General features: G+C 47.0%; 1 protein-coding gene across 1 annotated transcript in view; it reads right to left on the bottom strand.

Moving 5' to 3' along the window:
• LOC140425316 (apoptosis regulator Bcl-2-like) overlaps window positions 1-21,400 on the bottom strand; it is a 187,725-nt gene that overhangs the window by 43,051 nt on the left and 123,274 nt on the right. The gene's annotated exons all lie outside the window — the stretch shown is intronic.

The following is a 21,400-nucleotide window of genomic DNA, read 5'->3' on the forward strand; positions in this document are numbered from 1 at the left end:
CCCTGCCTGCATGCTCCCCAGTCCTTTAACCAGCTCCTCCACCCCAATTGGCGCCCCAGACCAGCCACATCCTGCACCTCCACCCTTGGGAACCTCAACTGATCCAAGAATCGCCGCATCCCCTCTTTTCCCCCTAGGGGCTGGGACCTATGCAGTTCCTCGTAAAAGGCCTTAAAAGCCTCATTCACTTTCCCAGCACTCCGCACCGTAGTTCCTCTGCCATCTTTGACTCCACCTATTTCCCTCGCTGCCATCCTCTTACGGAGCTGGCTCGCCTTCTCCGCATATTCATAGATCGCCCCCTGTGCCTTCCTCCACTGTGCCTCTGCCTTCCCTGTGGTCAACAGGTCGAACTCCGTCTGGAGACTTAGTCTCTCCCTGAGTAGTCCCTCATCCGGAGCCTCTGCATAGCTCCTGTCCACCCTTAAAATCTCCCCCACTAACCTCTCCCTTTCCCTGCCATCGCTCTTCACCCTGTGAGCCCTGATGGAGATTAACTCTCCCTGACCACCGCCTTCAGCGCCTCCCTTGTCTGCTACTATGTTCTTGGGCTCAAATGACACCCGCTTTCCCACCAGTATTGCCACCCCTCTATTCTTGGCATCCAGCCCTGAATGGAACACCTGTCCCACCCATCCCTTCCTTAACCTGACCTGATCTGCCACCTCCAGATGTGCCTCCTGAAGCATGGCCACATCTGCCTTCAGTCCCTTTAGGTGCGCGAACACTCGGGCCCTCTTAACCGGCCCATTTAGGCCTCTCACATTCCACGTGATCAGCCGGATTGGGGGGTTACCCACCCCCCCTCCCCCGCCGACTAGCCATCTCCTATCTTAGGCCAGTCCCGTGCTCGCGCCTCCCACTCCCTCCAGTCCCCCAGGCGGGGAACCCCCGCCCCGACCACCTCTTCCATTTTCAGTTCCCCCTCGGACAGTGCAGCACCAATCCTAGAATCCCCCCCACCCCCCCGCCGCCCGCTAGATCCACATCTAGCACTTTTGCTCCCCCCATATTACTTCCGTGAGTCAGCTGACCTCTGCTGACCCCGGCTTCCCCCGCCTTCCCGTTGATCTCCCCCGTGTGGGAGTCTCTCCTCCTCCTTACCCTCCTCTATCCCCCCCCCCTTTGTGGCGCGGGAAAAAAGCCCGCGCTTTCCTGAACCAGTCCCGCCCCCTGTGGCGCAGCTCCTGTTGCGGCCATCATCCCAGTTCCCTCATCCGCGAGTCTCACCTCCCTCCAGGACCGACGCCCACATTCCCCATCATCATTTTGTCTACAGACAGGAAAAAAGGAAATTTGAGGCATTTTAACCAGAACTCTATCCACATCCCCATCCATCATCCCATCCACAAAATATTCTTTACCCATATTTACAACCCCATATACAACCACATCCCCTCAGTTCGAGTCCAGTTTTTCCGTCTGTATAAAGGTCCAAGCCTCTTCTGGCGTTTCAAAATAATGGTGTCTGTCCTGATAAGTGACCCACAGTTGCGCAGGCTGCAGCATGCCGAACTTAACTCTATTTCTATGCAGCACCGCCTTGGCCCGGTTGAAGCCAGCTCTCCTCTTTGCCACCTCCGCACTCCAATCCTGGTATACTCGGATCACCGCTTTCTCCCATCTGCTGCTCCGCACCTTCTTGGCCCATCTCAGCACACTTTCTTTATCCACGAAGTGATGGAACCATGCCACTATCGCCCTTGGCGGCTCATCTGCCTTGGGTCTCCTCGCCAGGACCCGGTGAGCCCCTTCCAGCTCCAGGGGGGTCGGAGAGGCCTCCGCACCCATCAGCGAATGGAGCATCGTGCTCACGTTCGCCCCAGCATCAGCTCCCTCCCCTCCTTCGGGAAGACCCAGAATCCGGAGGTTCTTCCTCCTCGACCTGTTCTCCAGGACCTCAATTCTCTCAGCCCACCTCCTGTGGACCGCCTCATGCGCCTCCATTTTTACCGCCAGGCCCTGGATATCGTCCTCGTTCGTGTTCACCTCACGAAGCTCCACCGCCTGGGTCGTCTGGATCTCCTTCAGCCCCTCGATCGCCAACAGCATCGGCGCCAGCACCTCCTTTTTCAGCACCTCCACACATCTCATGAAGAACTCCTGCTGGTCTGGCCCCCACGCTGCTTGCACTCCGCCCTCCGTCATCTTGCCTTCTTCGCCCCGTTTTGTTCTCTGCTCCATGGCCTCTTTCCTCGTTGCTCCACCGCTGCTCCCTGCCAAATTTTGTGTGGGGGGGGGGGGGGGGGGGGGCGGGGGGGAACCTCACTGCTCCTTCCCACACGGGATCAGTCAGAAAAAAACTCCGTTGGGGCTCCTCTGGTGAGCCCAAAAGTCCGTTTCCGCGGGAGCTGTCGAAACACGCGGCTTAGCTCCGCATCGCCGCAACCGGAAGTCACGCCACCCTCTTATTGATCAACACCAGCACTCCTCTCGTCTTCATATTCAGCCCTGAGTGGAACACCTGCCCCACTAATCCCTTCCTCAGCCTCATCAGATCCCCCAACTTCAGGTGTGTCTCCTGTAAAAACACCACGGCCGCCTTCAAACTCTTTGGATGCGTGAACACTCCTGACAGTTTAACCGGCCAATTCAGCCCTCTCACATTCCACATAACCAGCCTGGTCAGGGGGCTACCTGTCCCCATCAGCTTTATCCCTTTTTGAGCCAGCCCCCGGCTCACGTCACTAATCCCTCCGGGTCTGCCCTCAGATGTCCACCGCCATCTCTCCCTTCCCATCCCCGTGGGGCACACCAACCGCACCCATATCCATCTGCCCCCACAAGCCTTCCTCCTGACGACCTGCCACTTCACTTCTGTTAACCAGCCCGCCCAGGTAGCGTGATGGTCCCCGCCAATGGCCTCCCAACCACCACCAAATAAAGAACAACAAAAGGCACACTCACCATCACCACTTCCCCTCAAAACCCACCCCACCCCATACACTTTACCGTAAACACAAAGCTCCTCTCCAAGGTTCAGTGTCCCCACACTTCTCCCAGTCCATCGTCCCTCAGAAGTCCATCAGTTCCTCTGGGGGGAGTCAAAATAAAACTGTTTTTGATGTGTCACCCACAAGCAGGCAGGGTACAAAACCCCAAACTTCACCCCCTTCTTGAAGAGGGCAGCTGTTATACGGTTGAACCCAGCCCTCCACTTCGCCAACTCTGTGCCCAGGTCCTGGTAGACCCACAGCTCACCCCCTTCCGACGGGCACCTCCTGGTCTGCCTTGCCTATTTCAAAATCTTTTCTTTGTCCAAAAACTGTGCAGATGCACCCCCGTCGCCCTGACTGGCTCTTCCACCTGCAGTCTCCTCCTCAGTGCCCTGTGCGCACGATCTACCTTGAGGGCCGATCAAAGGCTGCCTCCCCCATCAACTGCAGCATCCTCACCACATACTTGGCAGCCTCCTCTCCCCCGATGCCCTCAGGCACCCCGACGATCCTCAAGTTCTGTCTCTTGGAGCGATTCTCCAGGTCCTCCAATTTCTCTCGCTGCCTCTTTTGGCTGCCCCAAGACAATCCCCAACTCTGTCAACCAGGCCATCTGCTTCTCGTGCTAGCCCACCACCTACTCCATCTTCTGAATCGCCAGGCCCTGAGCCTCCAGCCTCTGCTCCACTATCTCAATCAAAGCACTGAGCGGCTCCACCATCTTAGACAGGTCTTCCAAAGTCTCCTTCCTCTGTTGCTGGAAATTTCCATTCAAAAACTCCACCAATTGTTCCGCTGACGACTGGGCGGGCAGCGCTGCCCCCTTCACCTGTGGCGCACCATGATCAAATTGTCCTGCTCCAGCTGCTCTCTCTTTTTCGTGGCACTTCTTGTCCTCTGATCCATACACCAATCTCACCAGAGGAGAATTACCTTCCCTGGGCACTCACACCTTTTGGGGGAAGGACCAACAAAATTCACCTTGAGCAGGAGCCACCAAATGTGCAACCACTCACTCCATGGCCACTACCGGAAGTCGAAAGATTCAGACACTAGAGTGAAAATATTTCTCCTCATTAATCCCAAATGGTAGACCATTTACCCTAATCTGCGACATTCTCCATCCAAGGAAATAGCCCCTCAGCATCTACCCTGTCAAGGCCTCTAAAGGCATTTGTATGTTTCAATGAGATCATCTCTCATTTTTCTGAACTCTAGAAAATATAGGCACATTCTACTCGATCTCTCCAAGGATAGGCCCCGCATACCATGATTCAATCTAACAAACCTTTATTGTACTGCAAGTATAGCCTTCCATGGGCAAGGAGATCAAAAGTTTGTGTCATCATTGATAGCTGTGCCTTTAGCAAGTTCTGGAAATCCCCAACTCCACCCCTCTGCCAACCCAACTTAAAAATTATCTTCAAAGTCCACCTATTTGACCACACTCTTGGTTGCGCCGCTTAATTTTGGCATCGCTTAATTATGGCAATGACTGGGCAATCCCCTTTGAAGTTCTTAGGACATTCTATGGGACATCTTTACAACATTCAACGCAGGTTTCTGTGGAAGTTCAATAGTGGTGGCACAGTCTGCAGCAACTGCACTCTTTGTTCATGTTGATGTGTTGAAAAAAAAGTCATTACAATGCTGGTTAAAAAAAAGTGAAAACAATATAACTTCTTGGTGCTCCTTTCCAACCAAAAAGGGCTTAATTGAGTCACAGCTCCTCAGGTTATGCTCAGAATTCCCAGATACTGCAGAACTAGCAATGGTAGTTAAGCCATTAGACAGTAGCAGCATGGATACGAAATGGACTAAGTGATAGGAAACAGAGAGCAGATGTATTTAGGGCTGGAGGACGGTTTGCAATGGAGGTCCTCCGGGCTCTTGCTCTTCCTGATCTATATTAATGACCTAGACTTTGGTGTACAGTGCCCAATCGCAATTTGTTTTTTGAGAAACATTTTACTGAAGGCATTTTTAAATATTTACCAACACAAAACAGTAAAACCAAAAGGACAATGAAAATCCAAGCCCCAACCACCATACCAGGCCACAACCCCCCCCCCCCCCCACCCTCTGAAACCACCCATTCACCCGCTACCACACCAGCATCCACCTTTCCCCCCCCCCCCCCCCCAACCAGAGGCTTCAACCCAAACCACACCAAACTCAAAACCAACCCCACCTCCCACCCCGACGACTTAATCCCCCTCAAAGAAGTCAATCAATGGCTTCCACCTCGAAGTGAGCCCATCCTCAGCCCCACAAATGGCGAACTTGATCTTTTCCAGCTGCACAAATTGTGCCAAGTTGCTCAGAGTCCTGCCAGCACAACAAAACTCCTCTCCCGGCTATCAGGGAGACAAATCCCAAAACATCGGCCTCTTTCCCCACCTCCATTCCCAGATCCTCTGACACTCCAAATATCGCCACCTCCGGATTTGGAGCTACTCTGCCGCCAAAGCTTTTGTCATAACCTCCGAAAAGCTCTTCCCCTCAGCTTCGGGCAAGCCCACAACATATGAACATGGTTCGCTGGCCCCCCTGTACTCCACCCACACCTATCCTGCACTCCCAAGAAGAACCGTCTCATTCCCGAGACCATCATGTGGGCCCTGTGCACCACGTTAAACTCAATAAGGCTTAGCCTTGCACACAACGAGGATGCAGTCACCCTCCATAAAGATTTCCCCCCCCCCACACTGCAGCCTCCAAATCCCCTCCCACCTCCTCCTCCTCCCACTTGTGCCTAATCTCCTCCAAGGGGACGATCTCATCAATTCCCCATACATGTCCACCACTCTGCCCTCCCCAATCTCATCCTCGGATAGAAGCTTATCCTGCAGCACCGGGGGAGCAGTCTCCCTCTTAACAAAGCTCCTAACCTGCAGATACCTGAACCCATTCCGCTTTGGTAAATGATATGTCCCCTCTAGCTCTTCCAGGTCAGTGAACGTTTCCCCAATGACTAAATCCCTGAAACATTCTATCCCAACCTGCCGCCACCCCCGGAAACCCACGTCCAGCCCCGCCAGTGCAAACACATGATTAGCACAGATCGGCACCCACAAAGACATGCCTTCCAAACCAAAGTGCTTCCTACACTGGTTCCAAACCCTCAAGTGCTGATACTACCACAAGGCTCATGAAATATCTGACCAGCGAGAACGGAAAGGGCACCAACAACAATGCCACTTACACGAGGCAGCCTACATCAGCCCCAACCAACCGCTCCTGCACTGCCCATCTCCTAACCATAGCAATGTTTGCTGCCCAGTAGGTGTTCATCAAATTCAGCAACGCCAACCCACTTCCCCCCCCCGGCCCCCACCAGCACCATCAAATTGCAAAATTGGAGAATGATACGAAACTTGGAAGCATTGTGATCTGTGAGGAAGGTAGCGCAGAACTTCAAAAAGACATGGGACTGGTTGCTGGAATAAAGCACACAATATCCGAGGCTTTGTTAATGGGGGCATAGAGTACATGAACAAGGAGGTCATGTTGAACTTGTGTAAAATATTGGTTTGGCTTCAACTGGAGTATTGTGTTCCGTTCTGGGTACTGGGCACTAGATGAATTGCTAATTCAGAGAGGCAGTGCATACACAATGGGCCAAATGGCCTCCTGTGCTGTAACATTTCTGTCATTTTGGTTTAACTATTGTGTGGATGCCAGGCATTCCTAAGTGGAATGACAGTAATCACCTTAACAAACTTACAAGCAGTGCTTTATAAGCAGCACTGACAAAAGACGCAAAGAAAAATAACTTGCAGATAAAATAGAAGACCCACATCATAGGTGCAATCTCAGTACACTGTATTTTTTTTACTGCTACTAATACCTCAATGCCAATGGCTTCTGAAGAAACTAGTTAAAGGTGCACTGTTGCCCTTGAAAAAAAATATGGGGAAGTGATTTTTGATATAAACATATTGAACTATCTGCCAATATAACATTTATCCACTGACAAAATGTCACACGGCACTTCTGTACTTTTCTTCACCGATATCTTGATCGATTCCCTTTAATAATGAATGCCCAGTCACCCACATTGTATCCATAGTTTTGAGGAACTATCAACATTGCAAAGGCAGAAAGGAATGCTGTAACCAACAACGGGCGAGTTATCAAAGGGAACATGGCAAAATGACAAAAGTAGCATTCCAAGGCAAGATGTCCAAAAAAGGAAGTGCCCTGAGCATTCATGATATAATTACATAACAAACTGATACTCATCAAATTTGTTTTGAAAGGCTCACATAGGTTTAAATTTGGATTACCAATAAATAAACAGACCGACACTTTGTTATATAAACAAACAGCCCTTAAAATCTATAAACAGTCAGGCAACATAGCCTGAAAAAAAGTTTTTCAAACAAGATTAAAGAACTGGGGGGCGGAGAAGAATAATGAATGTCATTCTTTGACAAGGGTGATGCAGGGAGCTCAAATTTACACATTGCACCAATCCATCTGCTTATTGATATTTACAATCTATATTTACCTGCAAGCCACTTTAATATGAAGGGAGTATAAAAGCCAAGGGATTATCAACAACAAGTACTTCATCATTGCATGAGCAGAAGGGAATAATGCCACCGTTTCCATTTGATCGTTAGAAAAACTGGACAAGTGTTTCAGTAGAAAGAGCATTGTGAACAGTAAATCAAAGAGCTTTCCACTGCTAGAATTAGGGGATCAGGGGTTATGGGGAGAAGACAGGAGAATGGGGATGAGGAAAATATCAATCATGATTTAATGGCGGAGCAGACTCGATGGGCTGAGTGGCCTAATTCTGCTCCTATTTCTTATGATCTTATTATTCTTCAACTTTAAAAGGGGCGCTCACGATTCACTTGGAGAATATATGATTTTTCTGCATTATATTGGAGATTCTACAGTATCCATATTGAACTGAAAAGTTATCCCAAAACACAAAAGACTAAGTGAATGTAAAGTCGGATTAAAGGAGTTAATATTAAAGAATTTAAGATTAAAAGTAAATTGGACTACATTCTACAGGTACTGATCACACTCTGGTACCTCACTCAAGTGTCTGTAGTTTCCTCAAACACTGAGGCACACCACATAATCCCCTCGTCATCCAAATTCAAACAAAACCACTTTTATAGCACAGGTCACTGGACAACAAATGCATTTTTCACCTCCTTGAAACAAGGGCATGGAGATTTTTGTTTTAAACATTCCCACCTCGATTAATATCAGGTAACTCTGTGAAGACCAGGATCAAAAGTGGACTCCTGGTATGAGGTCAGTTTTAAAGAGCGAGTATATATGCCAAACAAGCCATCAGAAAACTGGAAAAACTGAAGTTTCGTTTTAAATTATCATCTAATTTCATGCTGAAACTGTAACAAACAAGCCTTCATGACGTCGAACGTTTGACAAACCAATGCTCTGTTCCTCCAATATCCACAAAAATCAGTTAAAACTGACCTTTGCTGGGCCCCTTCAATTGTATCACCAGTAATACTCATCGGAATGCATATTGAACACGTTTCAACCAGGTCCATTCTAATTTGGCAATTGGGCTCCAAAGGCCTGAATTTGCTATAACAGGTAGATTTGGGCATCCATAAGACCATAAGCCATAGGAGCAGAATTAGGCCACTTGGCCCATCGAGTCTGCTCCGCCATTCAATCATGGCTGATATTTTCTCATCCCCATTCTCCTGCCTTCTGCCCATAACCCCTGATCCCCTTATTAATCAAGAACCTATCTATCTCTGTCTTAAAGACACTCAAGTGAAGTGGAAACATCCTCTCCATGTCCACTCTATCCAGGCCTCGCAGTATCTTGTAAGTTTCAATAAAATCCCCTCTCATCCTTCTAAACTCCAACGAGTACAGACCCAGAGTCCTCAAAGGTTCCTCATACGACAAGGTCTTCATTCCAGGGATCATTCTTGTGGACCTCCTCTGGACCCTTTCCAAGGCCAGCACATCCTTCCTTAGACATGTGGCCCAAAACTGCTCACAATACTCCAAATGGGTGCTAGATACTCCAAGTGCTAGACATTTTCAAAATGGCACCTATAGTAATTGAAGCAACTAATACTATATCTGGCACTATTCTATATTCTGTAATGACCTAGTTAGCTGCAATTCCTCAGTGGATAAATGATAAAACGCTGCTATGGTCCCTATCCCAGCTACATATAGTCACAGCATAACATTATAACTAAGAGAGAGCCAGCCAGTAGGGCAGTCAGTGGTCACAAGAGCACAGCATGCCTAGAGTGACAGATGGCACCAAGCATTTGCACAGAGCCAGTATTACCACCACACCTTACCAGCAATCACTAATGATACGGTGAAAATGGTTAGTGTATGCAAGCACACAAAGTGAATGAAAACATTGTAATCTGAATGGCTCATGACCCTTTCACCTCACATTTGTTAATAGCATGTGACACAGAGGACACATGGAAGAGGTCCAGAAGAGGAGAGTAGTTCTTGAACCTGCTGGCCACCGCAACACCCCTGCAGCAACCAAGAGGTTCTGGACTCAAATAGCGGCTTCAGTGAGTGAAGTCGACGACCATCAACACTTATGGATTTAGTGTTGAAAAATGTTCAATAACCTTCTGCGTTCGGACAAGGTAAGTAGCTTGGTTCAGCCACGCAGAGCTCCAAGGAAAGGGTCATATCTGCAAGCTGCAGCTAAGGTGAGAGACCTGGCACATTGACCTGCTTCAACACTGACATGTGTAAGCTGCACGTGTTGGTGTGCACAGATACATGAGAATGAACATGAGAATGAACACTGATACACCGACACAGTGGGAGCAACATCCCTCCATACACCAGTGATGGTGAATCACCATGAGCAGGTGAGAAAGGTGATGTTGAAATTACTTTGGCAAGTGGTGATAATGCTGGAGGTGATGGTGGCAAAGCATCCTATCCGGCTGCGTAACAGCCTGGTGTGGTAACTTCTCGGCCCAAGACCGTAAAAACTACAGAGAGTTGTGAACACAGCCCAGTCCCATCACGTAATCTCGCCTCCCATCCATTGACTCTGTCATACACCTCCAGCTGCCTTGGGAAAGTGGGCAGCATAATCAAAGACCCCTTCACCGGTGTTATTCTCTCTTCCAACCTCTTCCATCGGGCAGGGGTACAAAAGTCTAAGAACACGCACTAACAGATTGAAAAACTTCTTCTTCCCCACTATTGCCAGACTCCTAACTGACGCTCTTATGGACTGATGTGATCTCTTCACACATCTTCTCTACGGAGTAGCACTACACTCTTGTCTGCTTCACCCGAGGCCTGTGTATATGTATTTACATTGTGTATTTATGTTTGCCCTGTTGTTTTTTTTCATGTGTGGAATGATCTGTCTGAACTGTACGCAGAAAAATACTTTACACTGTACCTCAGTATACGTGACAATAAACAAATCCAATCCACTGGGGCAGCACGGTTGCACAGTGGTTAGCAATGCTGCCTCACAGCTCCCGGGTTCAATTCTGGTCCCGGGTGACTGTGTGGAGTTTGTACTTTCGCCCAGTGTCTGCGTGGGTTTCCTCCAGGTGCTCCAGTTTCCTCCCACAGTCCAAAGATGTGCAGGTTAGGTGGATTGTTCATGCTAAAAATTGACCCTTGGGTGTCCAAAAGGGTAGGTGGGGTTGTTGGGTTACGGGAATAGGGTGGTGGAGTGGGCTTAAGTGGGGCGCTCTTCCCAAGGGCAGGTGCAGACTCGATGGGCTGAATGGCCTCCTTCTGCACTGTAAACTCTATGAATCCAGTCTAATGCTGGAGGCGATGCTGGTGATATTGCTGGAGGCGATGCTGGAGGCGATGCTGGAGGCGATGCTGGAGGCGATGCTGGAGGCGATGCTGGAGGCGATGCTGGAGGCGATGCTGGAGGCGATGCTGGAGGCGATGCTGGAGGCGATGCTGGAGGCGATGCTGGAGGCGATGCTGGAGGCAATGCTGGAGGCAATGCTGGAGGCAATGCTGGAGGCAATGCTGGAGGCAATGATGGAGGCAATGATGGTTAAAATGGGGGAGGTGATGATGGTGATAATGCTGGAGGTGATGATGATGATAATGCTGGAGGCAATGATGGTGAAATTGCTAGAGATAATGATGGTGATAATGCTGAAAGTGATGATGATGGTAATGCTGGAGTTGATGATGGTGGTAATGCTGGAGTTGATGATGGTGGTAATGCTGGAGGTGATGATGGTGGTAATGCTGGAGGTGATGATGGCGGTAATGCTGGAGGTGATGATGGCGGTAATGCTGGAGGCGATGATGGTGATAATGCTGGAGGTGACGATGGTGACAATGTTGAGCACAATGGAACGTTGGCATGTGAAGGAGTGCAAGGAATTAAGCCAAGTGCTCAGGAGTTCAAAGAGACGAGATTATCACAAACAGTTCCTCTTTTTCCTGCAATAGGACTTTTGAATATATACATGTCTGTACTGATAACTGGTCATTCAAAGGGGCTATTAATCAGGGGAACAGTGGTGGCTTTTCCAGCAGGTTGATCCTGCTGAGCCGGAAGAATCCAGAAATATATATTTTTCCCCATTTTATTTTTAATTTCCTTATGGGCCAAGAATACTCTTTCAGATCCCACATGGAATCCCTCAGCCTCCTCTGTCCCCAAATTGCCTCATCCATTGCCCAATTAAAGTTCCTTCCCAGGTCATCTCCCCTCTACTGGAGACTTAAAACTTGGGTTCCACTGCACTATTTTAGCAGCTAAGTAGACCATTCGTTTTGACCTCCCAACTATTTTGCTTGGTATTACCAGCAAGCGGAACACAATGAGACCTGGCTATTGTAGTTGGCCACTCTTGTCTGCTGCCCATCGCAGATGGGTAGCAACTCACTTTGCCACATTTCTAATCAGGTGTTGAAATTGTGTGTGGACTTTGCAAACAGCAAGCAAAATACTTTGAAGCCTGTGCCAGCTTGAACTCAAAGGATTAAACTTGTGTCTTTGGTCCATTTATTAAATACAAAAGGCTAGTCATGCTGTATAAATGCAACTATAATAAATAAGAGTCCCACACACATTTCAAATTTAGAGCTCACATCATCAGCGAAAATATCATACATGTTCAGCATTGCAATACAGTTGACCGAAGTCCTTGCATCCTGGATTTCCCAATATCAGCCGTGCTGCCAGAATTTGGATCAAAGCATGATGCTTCCCAACTGGAAGCAAGGAAAATAAATTTAAAGGAGTTTCAGCCACAGACCCGTCTGCCTCACAATGGCAGACTGTACAGTAGCATTTGTAGTGGTTTGCAACGCTTGCTTGCCTGCTTGGTCACGAGGCAAACGTACAACACCAGGAAAGGGAAAGAATAACACTTATTAAAAGTGTATAATTACTTTCAATATTCACCTTTTTTGCAACTTTCAGGAAGGGAAAGGCAATATAAAAATGAGGGCCCACAATTTAACAGCAACATAAAGTTTTCATTTGAATAGCAGCCACCTACGTGTACAGTTATGACTGCCACGTTAAACCACATACTCCATCATTACTAAATCAGACAAGGGAAATTTTCAGAATCAATTTTATGAAAACTGGTAAAAGAAAACAGTCCCTTGAAAGTACAAAATGACAGATATTGTGGCGACAACGAAAAGTGAAACACAACACTCTGAAATGATGTGGCACACTCGACAATCAAAAGCGTACAATCGATATAGGGAATTTCCAGTAAAGTTTTTTTTATTCAGTTCAAGAGGCCAGACTGGACTTGTATTTGCTTACTGTGTACACATGAGGAGGTTATATCCATGATATTAGGCTTTCAAAATGTCATGCCCACATTCTTGAAAGTGTCTCACTAATGGAACAATCAAGAGACGGATAGAAAACATGTATCACAATCAGAATGTTTGTGTGCCTTTACCACCAGTGATCAGTATTTTGTTTTGCAATGAAAGAGGGGTGTGATTTCTTACCCCAAGAGTGTGTATCCCAGTTAAATTTTTCCAGCTTTTGTGAGTTTTAAAATAAAGACGGTTATTTTATTCTCACACATGACTCGAATTAAATGCAACGTCGGACACACTCGCACACACACCAAAAATTAGATGCAGGTGAAAATAATGATTACAAGTATCTGTCTATGCTTTATGATCTCTGGCTTCCACATGGCTGGTCTGCAGTTTCTAGGATAGTTTTGATGCTTTAAACTCGATGGATCTTGCAAAGCGAAGAATTCTCAGCGGGCTGTGAGGTTTCCTGTCATCAAACTTCCAGGAGGTTGGTTCTCAGGTGAACTCAAAGTGAGAACAGGTTGATGGGAGTCCTATTTTCTGTACAAATCTCCCACCTGCAAAGTATCGTTCTGAAGAAAAGGTATATGGATTTGAAACGCCAATTCAGTTTCAAACTCAAGAGTTTTCTGTTTTTATTTCAGATTTCCAGCATCCACGGTACTTTGCTTTTATTTTTATTGCTGTTAAATACCTTTGCTGCTACATTATTCGCAGCTAGTTTGATGGCTTTGGTGCAACGGTCTGCAAACAGCTTTGTGCTGATTTTTGTTTTTAAGCAGACAGAAATCACGGCTGTCTCATCTTGTGACGTTCTGCCAGTCGAAGTCCTTTTCCAAATAAGACTGGTGTTTGTGGTATCATGGGTATTATAGTACCTGATAGGCTAAATTACCATTGGTGGAAACTGTATGCTTTCTATTGGTTAGAGTGTATGATAGCTCTGCCCTGATAGGTGGGGTATAAGAACCTGTGCCGCCCCAGCAGCCCTCATTCTGTACCGGAGCTGCTGGGGAAACATCTAGCTTGTTAAAGCCTTCAGTTGGACTACAGCCTCGCTTTAGTGGTCATTGATCGTGCATCAATTTAATAAGCTATTTTTTTTTAAGAAGAAAGGATGGAGCTCCGAATCAAGCCGGAGTGTCTGCAACTTAGCCCCCACGCGGCAAACTCAGCGGTAATCTTTAAGCACTGGCTGGCGTGCTTTAAAGGGTATCTCGTGAGGGCCGAAAACACACCACGGGAGAGCAGAAACTGCACGTCCTGCACTCAAGGATAAGCCCTGAGATTTACACCCTCATCGAGGAAGCGGAAGACTTCGATGCAGCACTAGAGCTGCAAAAAGGACACTATATTCGCCCGGTAAACCAGGTCTACGCCCGGCACCTGCTTGCAACAAGGCGACAAACCCCTGGGGAAATCGCTGGAGGAATTCTACCGTGCACTCCTGGTGTTGGGCAGAAGCTGCGGCTGCCTGCAAGTTTCGGCGAGCGAACACACGGAACTCTTAGTCCGGGACGCTTTCGTGGCAGGTATGCTATCGTCACAAATCCGCCAGCGCCTGTTAGAAAAGGACACCCTGGGTCTCAGGGAGGCACGGGCCCTTGCAGGCTCCCTGGACGTGGCCTCCAGGAACACCCGCGCTTACATTCCCGACCATGCGGCAACCCCCTGGGCAGTGTGGAACCCCTCCGCGGCCGACTCGGAGACTTCCCCCATTCCCCCACAGGCCTGAACTGCAAGGCGGCCTGGCAACCTCGAGGGGCCCCGCTGCTACTTTTTGCGGGCAGGCCAAGCACCCCCGCCAGCGTGCCCGGCCCACGCATCCACCTGCAAGGGATACGGCAAAAAGGGCCATTTTGTGGGGGTATGCCAGGCCCGGGCAGTGGCCGCGGTCGCCACCACAAACTTCTCCACGGGCCCCGTGCGGCCAGCGTTTGCCGCCACCTCCATATCCCAGGGCCACGTGCGGACCCCGGGCGCCGCCATCTTGTTCCGCGGACGCCACGTTGGAAGGATGGGAGCCGCCATTTTGTGCACCCCCAGCCATGTGCGACCAATGGGAGACGCCATCTTGGATGAACCCCCAGGACCCCAGCTCGGCTGACCACACACTGCCCGAACAGAACTCTCAACTGCTGCAATTGGCCTCAGTGACTCTGGATCAGTCTCGGCCTCGAACATTCTCAACCGCTACGACGACGGTATTCATCAACGGGCACGAGACGTTCTGCCTAATCGACTCTGGGAGCACGGAGAGCTTCATACACCCCGACACGGTAAGGCGCTGTTCTCTCCTCATCCAGCCATTTAATCAAAAAATCTCACTGGCCTCCGGTTCACACACAGTGGAGATAAAGGTGTTTTGTGTAGCAAACCTCACAGTCCAGGGAAGGGAGTTCAAAAATTTCCGTCTCTACGTCCTTCCCCACCTCTGCGCGGCTGCACTCCTGGGTTTAGACTTCCAGTGTAACCATATTTTATTTTAGAAACACTAAAGCTATGGTCTTTTGAACTAGGGTTCCATTCTGGGATCTTCCTGTCCAGTTATATCAACTGGGATGGTAACACGCAAGCAGATCGGGTCTTAACAATAGCTACAAAACTGTTACCTGACAAAATGGAAAATTGCCCAAGTACCTTCTGTCCAAATCAAATACAGGTCAAATCCAATCCAGTAAATTATCACCACCCTATTCATTTACTCTCATCAGCAAAGTGATGAAGGTGGTCAGTGACACCAGCAAGGACCACTTACTCACTAACAACTTGATCGTTGCTCAGTTTATGTTCGGCCAGGACCATTCTGCTCCAGACCACATCATACCCTTTGTCCTAACCATAAACAAAAGAGCATAATTACAATGGTGAGGTATGCTTAAGTGTAACTGGCCTTGACATGAAGACAACCTTTGAACCAAGTGCCGCATCACTGAACCTAGCAAAATTGCAGTCAATGGAAATCAAGAAGGAAAGTATCTACATATTGGAGTTATACCAAGTATAATGGAAGATACATGTGGTTGTTGGAGGTCAATCATTTCAGCCCGAGGACACAACTGCATGAGTTCCTCAGGGCGGTGTCCTGGCCCCAACTATCTTCAGCTGCATTATCAATAGCCTTCCATCCTCATAAGGTCAGAAGTGGAGATGTTCCCTGGTGTTTGTAGTGTTCAGTTCCATATGCAATTCCTCAGGTACTAAAACAGCCTGTGCCTGCATGCAGTGAGACTTGGACAACATTCAAGCTTGGGCTTGTAAGCAACAAGTGACATTTATGCCACACAGAGCCAGGCAATGACCATCTCCAACAAGACAAAGTCGAACACATCTCTCAACATTCAATGGTATTACCATCACCAAATTCCCCACCACTGACTTTCTGGGAGATATCATTGACCAGAAACTTTACCAGACTAGCTATATAAATACTGCACCTACAAAAACAAGTCAGAGGCTGGCAAGTAGCCTACAAATTCCCCAAAGCTGTCCATAAAGTACAAAACAAAAGTGCGACAGAATACTCTCCACTTGCCAGGAAGAATGCAACTCTGGAGTGCGTGGGTTTCCTCCGGGTGCTCCGGTTTCCTCCCACAGTCCAAAGGTGTGGAGGTTAGGTGGATTGGTCATGATTGATGCACGGGGTTACGCAGATAGGGTGGGGGAGTGGGCCAAGACAGTGTACGTTTGGAGGGTTGGTGCAGACTTGATAGGCAGAATGGTCTCTTTCTACACTGTAGGAATTCTATGGATATCACAGAAAGGCTCAACATTATTCAGAAAAAAGCCTGTTGACTGGCACCCATCCACCACCTTAAAACATTCACTCACTCCAGAACCAGTCCACTGTGCCTGCAGTGTGTACCATCTACATGATGGACCACACCAATTCTCCAACCGTTTTACAACAGCACCACATAAAACTGCCATTTCCGTCACCTGGGACAAAGGTAGAAACCGTATGGGAAAATCATCACTTTCAATTTCCCTTCCAAAGCATGGACCACCCTGACTTGTAAATGTATTACCATGACTTCATTGTCTTTGGGTCAAAATCCATTTCTAAGAGCAAAATCCATTTCTAAAATGGATCCCTTCATTACACAGATTGCAGCCGTTCAAGAAAGGAGCTGACCATTATCTTTTTGAGGACAATCATGGGATGGACATTAACAGAGACATCCTTGTCCCATGAATGAACACAAAAAAGACCCCAAAATACAAACAATGTGGCTCAGCCAACAACAGTAGATGGAGAAGGAAATAGAGTCATTGTAAGGAACTAAAATAATGGCATCATCACAAGGTCTAGCTGAAGGAAATGACTGCTCATTCCAGACTGGATGTTGACAAGCAACCTTACAGCACAGAAGTGGAGCAGAGCAGAAATAACCATATAAACAATGTGTTTGTAATTCAAGTTGAAAACTTATGCCACATAGGACTTTCCATTATATAACATAAACCAGGCTGCACTCAGCGAGGAGCAACAGCTTAATTCGCAATTGAGAACAGTGGTTTATATTTAAACAGCTAATCTCCTCAAATTATCAAGAATCTCTTTCAACCCCCATAGTTTCCAAGAATATAGGAAGAAAACACCGGCCCTGCAGTTTTCTTGACATTTAGTATCAATGCTAATGAACAATTATCAGGGAGTACCAACCACAAAATGATGGAAAAGCATGAAATCTCATGGAATGCCATCTAGTGGTCCAACTCAGCACACAGACTAAAGAACCGGACCAGAGGAATCCATTAAAGGAAAGTACCGTCTCAAATATTTACATGTTGTGTAAATTGTGTTCAACTATTTGAGCTTATTTTAAAATATCCTTACTTCCACTTGTAACAAAACAAATTCCATTCTCAGAATGTAGGATGTTGCCAACACATTGGGTTGGTAGAGGGCCATTCTACTGATTCTCTTTGTAAAAATCCGCTCTTACTATGAATGTGATTCATTTTCTATGGATCCCAGCACACTGACGACTTGAAATAGTCCTGTATCCCATGGAACTCGTGAATTCTATCTCGCACTGTGCCCATATAAATAAATACAATAACCACAAATTCCATTTCAGTATCAATTTAACAATGTACAAAGTTTTAGTTTCTTCTCTGATCTGTGTCTGTCAGATTTTGATTTCTGACAGTTACATCATGACACTGCTCAATTTTGCCACGTGCTCTTCGTATTATATATTATATATATATTTTTTAAACAGATTAAAAGTGTCATTTTTCAAAAGAGCAACTTTGCTTTTAAAAAAAACCCCACAACGCAGTAAAAATATTTCAGCGATTTGTGAAGGTCAACAAGCAGACTCAAATTGAAAGCACACAGTGGATACTATGAGTCATACATTGTTCACTTGCATTTGCATTCGGTGAAATCCCTGCACTAAGCTAGAATTAGCAACGAGTGCACCACCTTGGGCTCCCAGGGCGACAATGCTGGTCTAAATTTAGACACTTTGTGATTTTCTTAAATAAATTCAAGCGTGAGAATTATGGGTGAAGATTGTATCTGTTCCTGTATTACTAAATTACTGGTGGACAAATTCATTTCACTTAAAAAAAGAAATTGATATTCAGTATTATATTTAGATATGCCGGAAACTAGCTATGTTGTTGCTCGAGTTCGACCTGTGGAATACAATCTTGTGCCCATTAAAAACAAACAAATCTTTTCCTTCCAAATTGTGATTTTATTTGAGCCTTCATTGGCATGCTGACTAATTACGGAGCTGGACAATTCTGTTTTTTTCTCTCTCAGCTTCTGCTGTTATAAAATATACAACTAAGCAGATCAGCCGAGTAGAAAATATAACATTTCTATAAAAGTCTAAGAAAATTTTGATTTAAAAGAATCAGCTTGCTTCATCAGCAACTCTACCCCAAATTACTTTACCAACTGAAGCAGTGTTGATACACTGCCATTTCTGAGAACAGTAACAATAGATGCCACAAAATCAATGACATTCTAAAGGTGCACCCTTGGCATAAAGGTGCATGCGCTAGTTTGTCCAGCACCTCTGGAGGCAGTGAAATCATTGACAAGGTAAACATTTGTCTCCAACAGTGCTGGTGCCACCATTTTTCTCTCAGGTCCATTTGCTCGAGCATATACTTGGTCTGCAAAGGCTAATGACCTGAACTCCCATTGCCTGGCTTTACACGCGATCCACAATCACTGGGAATGATCCAGATTTAGAAATGAAACAGGTGCATTGGAATTTAACTCACTGCGCAAATGTAGGGAATTCCAGGGCACAAGATGCTTTTTACTGATTTGGTTCTCGAAATAAAACAAAGAGCAGGACAACAGCCAAATAACATAGGGAAGATATGATATTTTGACAGCTCCTAATTCCAATTCATGTGCAAAACAGAATCGTTTTTAAGGGTACAATTATACATCAAGACAAAATAGTTTCAGTACCAATGAGATGTTTGGGGCAGCACGGTAGCCTTGTGGTTAGCACAATTGCTTCACAGCTCCAGGGTCCCAGGTTCGATTCCGGCTTGGGTCACTGTCTGTGCGGAGTCTGCACATCCTCCCAGTGTGTGCGTGGGTTTCCTCCGGGTGCTCCGTTTTCCTCCCACAGTCCAAAGATGTGCAGGTTAGGTGGATTGGCCATGATAAATTGCCCTTAGTGTCCAAAATTGCCCTTGGTGTTGGGTAGGGTTACTGGGTTATGGGGATGGGGTGGAGGTGTTGACCTTGGGTAGGGTGCTCGTTCCAAGAGCTGGTGCAGATTCGATGGGCCGAATGGCCTCCTTCTGCACTGTAAATTCTATGACCTGATTCGCAGCCAAACTAAAACCAAGTGTATAAAATTGTTGGTGAGAGGCCATTTCACATGCAGCATGGATCTTATTGAAACTTACAGGATACCTAGAGGCCTACATAGAGTGGATGTAGAGAGGATGTTTCCACTGGTAGGAAAAACTAGGACCCAAGGGCACAGCCTCAGACTGAAGGGAAGATCCTTTAAAACAGCGATGAAGAGGTTGTTTTGTTATGTTTCCTTTGTAACATAAGCGGCTTCCTTGTGTTGCATTTGTCAAGGAAGGTCGAGACGTGCAAATAACTTCAACTCATTTATTTGCACTATGTACACTTTTATAACTGGAGTTCGACACTACTGCTAATCCTATTATAGCTACCTAACTGACTAACCATCTGCTGTCTTCCACGTGGTGGGTGTGATAATGAATCAACCCTGTGCCTCTCCTCACTGACTGTCTCCACTGGCCAAAGGGGCTGATCATGTGTGTGGTGTCCTTTATGTATGGGTTGGTGTAATGCCCCCCTGTGGTCGTGTCACCTCCTTGTATATCGTGAATGTCCATTGGTCACCTCCTATCTAACTTATCTATTGGTTGAGTGTGTGTGTGTGATGTTTCTGGTGCTCCCTCTAGTGTCTGTCTAGCTTACATGTATTTACAGTGATGCACATCACCACATCCTCCCTTTTTTATATGTTCATATTTTCTGTACACTTTAAGAAAAACTGAACAAAGAACAGGTAGAGAAGGTAAGGTATATACAAGTCATGGGAACGGTGATTAAACAATAAGTCCAAATCATTCATGTGAGTTCATAAACCATCAATCATCATGGTCAAATGTCTCTCTTGGTTATGAACGCCATCAACAGGAACCAAGAAGTGGTCGAATCACTGCGCTGTCCGATTTGGAGTCTTTTTTCTTTTTGTGTTTGTGGTGGTGCTGTCGGATGGCATCTTGTAGCTGATAGGTCGTTGACATTGAAGAGGTACCATCAACAGTATCATTCGAGGTCATGGATGTGCCAGATGTTGAAGTCGGATGAGACTGTGCATACTGGTTCTGGCCACATGCTGTGCTGGAAGGGTGATTCTGCTGAGAAGCGTTGAAGCATGTCGATTTGGAGACAGAATTGCTGCTCGCATCAATATCTGATGATGGTGTGAAACTAGAACCTTGCATCTGATAGGAATATGCTGTCTGGCCAGGCTGTGGTGCAGCAAATCCTGGGCAGTGACTAAGGCATCCAGTCTGTAGCGCAGATTGCGCTGGCGGTAGTCTTCCTTCGGTCTTGATTCCATTAGTGGGCAATCCGTAATGCTGGCCTGTTTGAGAATATGCTGCATAGACTGCTGGCTGCTGCAGGCTTGAATACTGGGTTTGTCCAGCATGAGCTGTCATTGGCCGCACTGTTGGTGTGGAACAAATGTGTGGACATAGCTGTGGTGAAAATTGGTGTATTCCTCTTGGACTGTAGCTGCTGCTTGTTATTGCTGACCCAGTGTGATTGTCACGTGATCCATCTCCTGTCGCTGTGGCATCTGCTGTCACCCTGAGCGTGCCATCACTGAGGTTGCGACACTGCCTGTCTGGAGTAAAGTCTGACTTACGTGAATCAGAGTCGGTGTTTGGTTGCTCCCCATCTGGAGTCTGGTCTGTTTTTTGTTGATGCTCCCCGTCCGGAGTCTTAGCAGGTTCACTGGAGTCAGCTGAGATTTCTTGAAGCTGCAAGTCTGGAGTCGGAACATGCAGGAATGCATTGACTAGTGGAGAAGTTCGAGCAATTGAGGGTGGAAGTAGTGTGGTGTCACCGGAGTCACCAGTGGTCTCACCGTGATCGTCGAGTGTCTCTGTACACACTAGCTGAGGTCTGTCACTTT

This window comes from Scyliorhinus torazame, chromosome 6 (genome assembly GCF_047496885.1).
Source record: "Scyliorhinus torazame isolate Kashiwa2021f chromosome 6, sScyTor2.1, whole genome shotgun sequence".
Lineage (NCBI taxonomy): Eukaryota > Metazoa > Chordata > Chondrichthyes > Carcharhiniformes > Scyliorhinidae > Scyliorhinus > Scyliorhinus torazame.